Here is a 9,648-nt window from a genome sequence, read left to right as displayed (position 1 = left end):
GTTGAGGGTGAACTCTCCAGCATGGACTCGTTGGGCTGCTCCATTAGACAGGGCTCCAGCCAGTGGTGGGGTTGCTGTTCTGCCATGAGGCAGGAGACTTGAAACCACTGGGGCAGAGGGAGTGGTAGTGATGTGGAGTCCCCTGAGCCTTGCCCCATGCACCCTACACAGCTGACCTGGGCATAGCAGCCATGAGCCCTGATGTTGCCCCTGCTTCAAGGCTCTATGGCCGAGATAGAGAAAGCACACTTACCTCTGAGTGCCTGGCATCATCAAGCTGAGTCTGGAACTGGAGGAAAGGGGCTGGTTTTTAACAATGAGTCCTTGGAGGGTTCTACATGTTTTTGAGACATTCTCTTTCTCCTCTGCAGATCTCCTGAGGGCAGAGAGTGGGCCACAGCTCCTTCCCTGGCCTCCATTCCCATAGCAGTTTCCCCAGGGTGTCCTCACTCACCTATAAATGAAACCCACCTGGAACTTTCCATAGGAGGGGGAGGAAAAGGCAGCCTCTGACTCCAGCCACTGTCTGTCCTGGCAGGACCTCTCTCCAGGGTTCCTGCTCAGCTGGGTGTGGCGATGGCACCCTTGTAGCTCTAGGGCTGCACAAGAACTAGAGAAAGGTGGGAGCCAATTTGGCTTCAGATTCACCATGCGTCCCTCAAACTCCCTGGACTGTATTTAGTCTTTGCGGATGAGATGAGTAAAAATGAGAAATCAGCCTGTGTTGGCCCTAGATCCAGTGACAGATGTCCTCACAGGAGGGGACATTAGGCAAGAGTCACAGAGAAGCAGGAGGCCATGTGCAGACAGAGGTAGAGACAGGAGGGGTGTGGCTGGGAGCCAGGAACACCTGGAGCTCCTGGGGGTGCAAGGGGGGGTGTCCTTAGAGCTCCAGAAGGCAAGCAGTCCTGCCAGACACCTTGATTTTGAATTTTCAGCTTCCAGAACAGCAGGGGAAGAAGTTCCTGTCAAGCCCCAGCAGCTGTCACTAGGCAGGAACTGGCTCACCTGGCTCCGGTTATCAGCTCTGTCCTTGCCAAGTGGGGTTCCTTTCTTGAAGTTGGAATCAGGTGCTGGCCATCTGTGTTACTCGATGTCATGGTGTCAGGTGACTAGATTGTCCTGACCAGATTCAGATTAGGCTGCGGGTCAGCCCAGGCGGTGTATGAGTCCTCCAAGGCCCTCTTCCCCCTCACCAGAGCTGTGAGCAGAGGTGACCCTGCTGTGGTTCGGGTGTGCTCTTTCGGCAGAGTAGGGAAACACAGGCAGGGAACGTTGCCTTTGCTGCTGAGTGAACCAAGGAATTTTTCAACACAACCGATTAAGACCAGGGTTGCTGATAGAGGCCATGCTCATTTTCCTAAGAACCCCAGAAAAGGGCGTTTAGAACAACAAGAAAACTTGTGGAGTGCACAGTGGCAGAAATAAAGACATATCTGTGTGTTTCCACAGTGTCAAAATTTAATTAACAATAAGTTCACAAGCTTCCTGATTTCCACTGTGTCAGTGTGCCAAGTAGTCTCCATTTTCCTTGATTACTGGCTGAGGAGAACATGAGTTTCTTTTAGTCCAACCTTAATTTCTAATATGACCTCTCACATCACACACGCCACACCACACACTAAAGGTATGTATGTATGTGTGTATGTATGTATGTATGTATGTGTGTATGTATGTATGTATGTATGTATGTATGTATGTATGTATGTATGTATGTATGTATGTGTAGGTTACAGAATGGACACAGAGGGTTAAAGAGACTTTAGGGGAGTTCCAGGGGCTCAGAGGCAGAGAGCTGGACAAGGAGGCACTTGGGGAGGGGCTTTGGTGGCACACTGGAGGCTTCCAGGCACTTCCCTGGTCACTCTTACATTGTCCCCATGTGGTCCTTTCTGCAGACTTTGCTGTGAGCCTCATGCTCCTCTCAGAGGCTGCAGAGGGAACTCTGGGAATCCTCCACTGCCAAGGCAGTGCCCCTCCTTCAGTACACTGTGCTGCTGAGGACTGCGTGCAGCCCCTCGGCCTCCTTCCACTCCCCCACCTTGAGGACACCTCCCACCTGAGGTTTCACTTCCTCTCACACCCCAGGGGACAGGCTCCAGCTCACCTGCTGAGGAGGTGAGGGGACTCTTCTCTGCATCCCCTGGGGTCCTCGAATTCATCTCTGAGTTCTGACTGAGGCACACCTTGGCTTATCTACCTGGAGCTACCTTAGAAGCTAGAGATGGGGTCCAAACAGAGGGGGTTTAGGAGAGAGGCTTGTAGGCCTACAGTGAGGTGCAGGCTGCTCCCTGTGTCTAAAGATGCTGACTCCCTGTTATGTAACAAAATAAAATCATTTCTAGGAACAAGCTGTAAAATTCTAGTCTGCAAACCTGCCTGCGTAAATCTGGAAGGCGTGCTCAACCCAGGCCCAAACAAAACATACGCAAAGCCCAGGTTCTTAGCCTGGAGGAGGAGCCGCCGGGGATGCAGATGGTAGAGGCTGGACCTTCTCCTAGAATGAGCGGCAGGACCTTCAGACGGAGAAGATAAATACCAAGCTGTTGCTCCCATTTTTGCCTGGCCACCAAACCGTGGTGTCCGTCAGCTGTCCAGCAGTGCCCCGCACCTGCTGTAGTCCCAACGCCGTCCACTTGAGGTGGTGCCAAGCATCACAGGGTGAGCACCAGTCTCTTCTGCAACACGGAAAATGGACAAATAGGGGTTCCCAGGCCCCGTTCCAGGATTAATTTTCTAGAGCAGGTCCCAAACTGTAGGAAAATAGGGCCTGGGAGCCCCTGTTTGTATTATTTACATTATACAATATATGCATAATATATTATATTATACATAATATACATTATGTGAAATATAGATGTGATACTGTGATTGTTATATATATATATACACACACATATATATATCTTCTTCAAGGAAGAGGCCGTATATATTATGTATAATATACATTAAATGAAATATATTTGATACTGGGAAATATACACATATATATTTCACAGAATCACAGCTGTCATGAAAAGAAGTCTCTGCCTGCAACCAGGTCAATATCCACCCCTGTCTGTGTCTCCTCTGGGGACGTTTCCTTCCTCCACCATCGTCCCAAGTAGCGCCCCCATCCCATCTTCATAGGCACCTTTTCTGACATGCAAATGTGACCATAGCTACTTCCTTAGGTCTGTGTTCAAGGCCCTGTGGGGCAGGCTCTGCAGTTGCTCAGATAGGCTCCCTCCTATCCTTCCCACAGGACATCCTTACCCTGTGCCCAAATCCTCCTCCATAACCTGTTACTTCTCCTGTCCAGTCACTTACCACTTGACCGATTGTGTCAGATGCCTGTTCACTGAGCCCAGAGCAGGCCTCAGAAGGAGCTAAGTGAGCTGGAACCAAGGAGGATGGGAGGGGACCCAGCACACACTGGCTTATTGGCTCTGCAGAGGAATCCAGGGAGGTGGCCCCTAGTGATGCCATACAGATGAGGAAGCTTCTCGTGCCACTTGACTGGGGTCCCTGTGGCTCATCCTGCACACCTGCATGCTGACCCCTGCACCAGCACTCACGTTGTGTCCTCCTGCCTCCAGAGCGGGGGCCTTGTGAAGCTAGGACCTGCTTCTGAGCCTGTTTAGCCCAGGGCACTCGGTTTGCCATGCGCTTTCTGCTTTTCCGCCAGGAAGGAAAGGCCCCAGACCACATGGATCAGCCAACCTGTCAAAACAAGCCTACACAGTCTCAACACTCACCGCCACACTCTTGGTGAAGCCCAAGTCTGGTGTGGTCGGGGATCAGATGGGGAGCTGCTCATAAAGTAAAAAACCATCACACTTGGATGGAGCATGTGAGCGGCTGAGGTCTAAAGGGAGACTGGAAGAGAGTGGTGGCTGAAAGTGTGTGTGCGTGTGCATGTGTGTGTACGTGTGTGTCTGTATGCATATGAGTGTCTGTGTGGGTGTACATGTGTGTATGTGTGCATGTGTGTGCACATGTGTGTGTGTGTCTGTATGCATATGAGTGTCTGTGTGGGTGTACATGTGTGTATGTGTGCATGTGTGTGCACATGTGTGTGTGTGTGTCTGTATGCATATGAGTGTCTGTGTGGGTGTACATGTGTGTATGTGTGCATGTGTGTGCACATGTGTGTGTGTGTGTGTATGTATGTTTGTGTAAAGCATATCGATGGCTGACAGTTCACTCAAGTTCAATTTTAAGAAAGGCTTTAAGGGGCTTTCCACTTCCAGCCATGATGGCAAAACATCTGAGGGAACAACCAACAAAACTACAATTCTAGGGGAACATATGAGCCCATGGTATTCAGGACACAAATATCATTCAGCATGGAGAGCCACCCTGGAGGGCAGGGGCCAGTGAGAACCAGATCACTGCCCAGGAACCAACCAAGATGTGCTTGCCTTGTAGACCAGCAGAAAATATAAGACAAGGATCCAATCACAGCTCAATTCACCCCAAAGAAGGCATGGATGCAGGCCAGGACTGGCAACATGGCGGCTATACACTGCCTGCCACCAGTCACTGTTACGTGTGAACAAGTGGGAGAGACTGTCAAAGTGGTGGCAGTCACCAAAGATTACAGTGGTGGAGAGTGGAGCTGTGATTCAATGACTGCTGACAGGTGACTCGGGACCAGGCAGCAAAGGTCTCAGACTACAGAGCATCAGCAGAGACTGGGGTCACCTCATGATGACACCCAGGCCGGCTTAACAAAGAGTAGATTTGTTCTGACCTGATGTGCCTTTGCTCAGCCAGAGCCTCCAGCGACTTGGGGAGCAAGAGGTGTTCAAGAGAGACAAAGAAACACACGGTTATAATCATCTCCCGAACACTGGTACAAGTGACAGGAAATCAGCAAGGACAGAATCCTGGTGGACTTTGAAGGCACTTTGCCCAGCAGCTGTGCAGAGACCTGTTCATGACAGACTGGGTCCACAGTCGCCAAGCCAGACTCAGGAATTAAATGACTCAAGTTATTTCTAGTGTGTTCCCTGTCCTCAGTGGGATTAGATGAGGAATCTGTTTCCAGTGCAGGATGTTGGGGGAATCCCTAAATATTTGTTAATCTACCAACACATTTCCATACTGGAGTCAGGGAGAGGAGAATTAGAATGGATTTTGAACTGAATAAAGGCTAGAAGTGTACAGACTGGAATTCCATGGCATTAAAAAGTTTGTATTGGAAAAGGAGATGGGGTGGAGGGACAGCTCAGTGGGCAAGAGCACTTGCCACTCTTCCAGAGGACCTGGATCCACAGTGCCTGAGTCAGACAGTTCAGAACTGTCTGTAACTCCTGTCCATGAGACAATGACCTCTTCTGGCTTCTACAGGTACACGCACGCACACTTATGGCATGCTAGTGCACACTACACATAAATAAGAAATAAACAGATGACCCAAGGTTGGCAGATCACCCGAGTTGGGTCCCCAGCATACATGGTGGAAGGAGAGACTGTACCCATGAAAATTGTCCTTTGACTTGCATATATGCATGCACATTTGTGGGAACACTTACACACACACACATGCACACACACATATACACACAAGTGTGCAAGTAAAATAATGTAGTTAAAATAAATTTGAAAAAAAACCCAGAAAGGAGATGGGTCTCCAATGCACCATCCTCCTCGATGAGCAGGAAGAGAGAAGAATGGGTTGTGTCCAGACTTGTCAGAAGACCCGGAACCATGAAGAAAGAATAGAAAGGGAAGGAAAGAAAACAGAAAGACAACAGAGAAAACCACAAAACTCATGCGAGAGCTCTTTGGGAGGGCGGTGGAATCCATGTCTCTGGCTATGGTCACGAGGAAGAGGGAGATGCTAAGAGTCAGAGATAGGAACAAGGGACCCCTGTGAGACCACACAAATACTGATGTCTTAATGAAGGCAGATTGTGGACAAGTTCAGGTGATGAATACAACTCAGGGGACATGGACATAGTTCAGAAATGACACTCCCAGACGAAGTGGAGCCTCTGAGCAGCCACACTCAGGTGACAGAAATCAAAACACAGTCACCCCCAGGCCTGGAGGATTCCACAGTGACTTCCAGAAAACACTAAAGGAGAGGGCCAACCAGATCCACTCACATCAAAGGAGAGGGCCAATCAGATCCACTCACATCAAAGGAGAGGGCCAATCAGATCCACTCACAGCAAAGGAGAGGGCCAATCAAATCCACTCACACTAAAGGAGAGGGGCCGGTCAAATCCATTCACTGTTTTCTAGGAAACCAAAGAGGGAGAAACAGTTCCCATGTGTCCTGGGATTCCGTCATGAGTTAGACTGCATGAAGGCCTTGAGAGTGGTGGCCAGGAAAGGCATAGTGCCTTCCTTCAAGGTGTTCACAAGATGACAAAGAGTCAGGTTTCTTGCAGATGTGACAACTGCTTTTCGAGGTCTTCATTCGCCGTTGGGTTGGTTATAAAGTTAGCGAATTCCTCCAGTGAGCTCCATTTTGTCCCAACCTCTGTTCTAGATGAGGCTCACGAACCTTCCTGAGTCTTCAGAACCAGCCTGTTTTTTGAAATTTTTTTTCTTGACTTTAGAGATGAAGAGACCAATGTTAGAAATCTGTAGCGACTTGGATATTGACACTCAGCACATAGGTGAGGCAGGATTTCCACAATATTGATTAAACCCACCATTTTCCTTGTGACAATGCTTGTGAGATTTGCTGAGGGTCTCTGGGTCCTGGGACACATTGGCCTAGGAGAGATAGGGAAGGCTGTGGTCAAGAGTCAGGTGGGAACACAAGGAAGCTGTTAGGACCTAACCTAGTGAGACATAGAGTGGGAAGCCTGGAGTCAGGAGGATTCACCACAGGAGGTGTTAGGTGCAGGCCCAGGTCTCAGTGGACTAGGAGGTCATGGTGAACATGCTGAGACTCTGGGTCATAGTTGGCACGGCTAAGGTGAAGACCTGGGAAGGGAAGAAGACCAGGTGCATCAGGGAGGATGCTGGGACATGGATCTACCTATGCATCTCAGGAGCAGGGCACTGGAATAGGGATGCAAGTGGTCAGAGTGGCTCCCGAGGGTAGCCTGGGGGAGGAGAAAGGCACCTACAAGGCCTGGTTGGTCAGGGCCTGGTGCCAGGAGCATGTGGGTCTAGGAAGCTGAGGGCTATGAGTGAAGGCTTTGGGAAAGGAACCATCTCTCTTCAGGCCCAGGGGAGAATCTGAGGGTCTAGGGAGGAGTTAGGGAAAAGCTGAGGGACATTGAAGAAATTGAGGGGATGAGAAGCTGAGGGTCTTGGAAGAAGCTGAGTAGCTGGAAGATGGCACTAGCCTGGAGGAGGGGGGTTCTGACTGGTGAAGTGGGGCTGGGAGTCTCAGAAGAGGGTATCGTCAGGTAGGTCAGTCTCCAGGTCAGATTGTGTCCGCCATTTTTGAAAGGGCTTTACTGTGTTGGGTCAGATCTACTTTCCTGAGTCTCAGCCTCCCTGGGTGGCTCTAGGGCAGCCTGGGAGGAGGGGTGCAGAAGTGAGCTGATGAGAACAGACCAAGGCAGGGAGGGTCACCTGACTGAGGCTGTGATCTTGCCTCAGCTTATGGCCTCACCTTCCACAGGCATGCGGAGGCAGGATGCAGATGGAGGCTCCTTTGTTGCCCCAGGAAACCCTGGGGCATGGATAGGCAGTGCTCTTGCTAGAAAACATTTCAGTTTTATCCAAGAGCAACTCATTCCTCATTATGAAGGTCAAGATGCCTACAGGCCGCTCCTCTGCAACCCACTCCCAGAACAGCTACATCCTGTTGTCTAATTTAATGTAGAACAGCCGCTGAAGGCCTTGCATGCAGACATTGGTTCCCAGCTTGCAGGTTGTTTTGGGCGATTGTGGGGGAACTTTGAGCACAGGGCCGAACTAGAGGACCCACGTGCTACCGTTGTGGTTATAGCCCCGCCCAGGCTCCACGGATCAGTTTCCTGACTGCCATCATGTGACTCCGCACTCCTGCCTCTGTGTCACGCATCATGATGAAGTGAGACCTTCTTCAAACTGAGAGCCAAAAATAAACCCATCTTCCTCACAGCCGTTCTGTCAGGTGGCCTGTCACAGCGGCGAGATGAGCAGATGACCCATCTTTCTTGCCTGCACCTCTCGTAGTTGCTCATCTCTAGACCACACAATTATCTTGTCAGCTCTGGAGGGAGGAGGTTTTGCAGAGATATTTGACATCCTCCTGTGGTGGGTGAGGATGAGCCTTCAACACACTTCTCTACTTCCCTCTAAAATGTGCACCTCAAGGTTAGAGTGTCTGTCAGAACCAGGCATCGCCTCTTCCTGGCATCGCCCCACCCAAGTCCAAATTGGACTCTTACAGCCAGTCCCACTTCCTTTCCTCAGCTTTGAGAACCAGCCTGACTGAGATCTGAGTTCTTACACACAGAGGGAGTGGGGTGTGTGTGTGTGTGTGTGTGTGTGTGTGTGTGCGCGCGCACATTTGTGTGCTTGTGCATGTATGCATACATATGTGAATTCACGTGTGTATGTGTGTAAAAATCTCAAGATGAGCTGGCCCTGCATCACTTGTGTGGTCCTATGTCCCATGGCAAGCAAGAGATAGAAGAGGCCATGTGATCAGAGGCCTTTCTCCTCTGAAGTGGAAACTTCTGGTCTCTTTGGAAAGTCAGCAATGCCAAAAGGCGATTAGCTGGGGCGCACAGGTGGAAGGATGTTTTGTTGAAGCAGACACAGGTGAGAGGATGTGTGACGTCAGAAGGACTATAAAGCTGACCCCGCAGTCTGTGAGAGCTGGAGCATTGGTTCTCTTTGCTCTGCCTCGCTGCTCTTTGTTGACAACACACATGTATGGGTTCATCTTGTGTTGTGTTGCTGAGCTTTGCTTGTGGTGACGTCATAGAGAGAAACTCTCCGAAGAACTTCTAGTGAGGGTCCTGCTGCTTCTTACGGCTTCTCTGGACTCTGGCCGGTTGACGAGTCCTTCTAGATTTCTTCTGGATTGAACTGCCCTTGCCGATTCGTGTGTGGTGTCTGCTGAGTGGACTGGACTACAGCTGCTGATTCATATTTGGTGTTTGCTAGTGGACTGGACTGAGGACCATGAGGACTGGAGTCACCCCAAAGAAATATTTCTAAACAGGTCCCCTCCCCATGTATCCTAATAACCTTTCTTTTCTACTACTTCTGGTGGGTGGTGAGCTAGAGGAGAGTAAAGTAGGTTGAGGGCTGGAGAGATGGCTCAGTGGTTAAGAGCACTGACTGCTCTCCCAGAGGTCCTGAGTTCAATTCCCAGCAACCACATGGTGGCTCACAACTGTCTGTAATGGGATCCGATGCCCTCTTCTGGTGTGTATGAAAATAGCTACAGTGTACTCATATAAATAAAATAAATAAATCTTTAAAAAAAAAGTAGGCTGAGGAAAAAATTATGCCTACACTCCCCATTGAGGTTATGGTCACCAACTCTGAGGTAGCCAACTTTCAGCCAAGGTCCAGTAGGAGTCCAGGATCTGGAGAAGCAGAAAGGTCTTGTCAAGCTTTGGAAGGGACATGGCTGTCACTCTATGTCAGTCTGGACTTCTCCAGCTAGCATGAGGTTGAATTCTTGTTTAACGTATTTGTCCATGGAGTCAAGAAATGGATTGGCCCAATCAGGACCTGGTCCTGTTCAGCCAT

This window comes from Rattus norvegicus, chromosome 14, assembly GCF_036323735.1.
Source record: "Rattus norvegicus strain BN/NHsdMcwi chromosome 14, GRCr8, whole genome shotgun sequence".
NCBI classification, from domain to species: domain Eukaryota; kingdom Metazoa; phylum Chordata; class Mammalia; order Rodentia; family Muridae; genus Rattus; species Rattus norvegicus.
Note: the sequence above shows the minus strand (reverse complement) of the source record.